The sequence below is a fragment of the Odontesthes bonariensis genome, chromosome 3 (assembly GCF_027942865.1).
Source record: "Odontesthes bonariensis isolate fOdoBon6 chromosome 3, fOdoBon6.hap1, whole genome shotgun sequence".
In the NCBI taxonomy this organism is placed as follows: Eukaryota; Metazoa; Chordata; class Actinopteri; order Atheriniformes; family Atherinopsidae; genus Odontesthes; species Odontesthes bonariensis.
Genome location: NC_134508.1, coordinates 14,793,479 through 14,795,089, shown reverse-complemented (window position 1 = coordinate 14,795,089; position 1,611 = coordinate 14,793,479). Strand labels below are relative to the sequence as shown.

The 1,611-nt window shown below is 52.6% G+C and overlaps 1 pseudogene; it reads right to left on the bottom strand.

Moving 5' to 3' along the window:
* Positions 1 to 265: 265 nt before the first annotated feature.
* LOC142376571 (uncharacterized) lies at positions 266 to 1,202 on the bottom strand (annotated as a pseudogene).
* Between the last annotated feature and the right edge of the window lie 409 nt (positions 1,203 to 1,611).

The window sequence follows — 1,611 nt, the reverse complement described above, 5'->3', positions numbered from 1 at the left end:
CTGTAAGAATGTGTGGAAGAAGCTACGGGACAGATACGTGAAGGCAAAGAAGAGGGCAGAGACTCCAAGTGGTGATGCCGGGGGCTTCAGACCTTCACCTCTATTGACTGAATTGTCTTGGCTCACGAACTTCGTGAAACACAGAAATACACGAAGCATTTCATCTTCCAGATACTGCAGCAGCATCATTGATGACAGTGTTCCTGGTCTTGACAGTGGCATTGTTTTCTTTTCGACTTTCTTCGTTGTAGAATAGCGGTAACCTTCACGAAGCAGCGAGACCTCTGTGACGGAGAAAATTGCAACAACTGGCGCATCGACTTGCGCCACCATATATAGCCGGCAGGAAATCGTGACGTCATCAACACCGCTCGCGCTAGCCGACGCGGCAACCATGCTAAAGGCTTTAGAGGCTTCCCCAAGTGTGGCTCAGCCCATGACACAAATAGCTGTTCTGATTTCCTCAACCCAGCTGTTTTGTTCACATAGGCGCGTAATGCGTGCACCGGGCAGAGACCATTCAGACGTTCTTGCTACTGCAATGAGAAGGAAGGAGGACAAAACGCAGACAGCTCAATAGGGCCATATTCCACTGCCGGGTTAGAAACCTTCGGCACAAACGCAGGGTTAGGCTTCAGAAGAACCTTAGAATCCCCCACTGAAAACCGCATACAAGCCGGGTTCACCGACAGAGCATGGATGTCACTCACACTCTTGACCGAAGCCAGTGTCAGTAACAGAACCATCTTCAAAGAGAGAACTCTGAGCTCAACCAGAAGCAGCGGCTCAAAAGGAGGACCCGACAGCGCATCCAGCACCATGGAAAGATCTCATGGAGCGGCCAGATCCTTTGACACCAGTCGAAAGCGCGGGGGCCCTTTCATAAACTGACAAACGAGGGGGTGCTGACCTGCTGTTTTGTCTCCAAAGCCCATGTGACACGCTGATATAGGAGCTAAGTACACCTTGACAGTGGAGAACGCCATGCCCTTATCCAGCAGCCCCTGCAGCAACGTCAGGATAACCGGCACAGGGCACTGAAAAGCCAACACCCCCGCTTTTACGCACAAGTCCTCAAATGCTCTCCACTTACCTTCATAAGCGGAGCTCGTAGACAGCGCTCTTGCACCCTGAATAGTGGCAATGACGTTCTGCGGAAGCCCGGCGGTGGTCAGATTCAGCCTTTCAAAGGCCATGCCCATAGAACCATGCGTTCTAGATAAGGATTAAAAATCTCCCCGCGAGCCTGTGTCAGAAGCACAGAGGCAGACGCCATGGGTGACCGCAGGATTAGAGTCAGATGCCTCTACTGTACCCTGGCAAGAGTAGGAGTGATCAGCTCTAATGGGGGGAAAGCATACAGGAGGCCACAGGGTCACTCATGCGCCAAGGCATCCAGCCCCATCGGGGCTTTCCGGTCGGTGAGGGAGTAGTAGTGAGGGCACTGAGCGTTCTCCTCTATCGCGAACAGATCCGCTCTCGCCTCGCCATATCTCTCCCAAATCTGGGCAACCACCTCGCTGTGGAGTTTCCAATCCTTGTAGTGAGGGTCGCCCCTGGAGAGTAAATCCAGCAACAAAAGGTGGGAGCAGCTCCATGTTATCAGTCTGT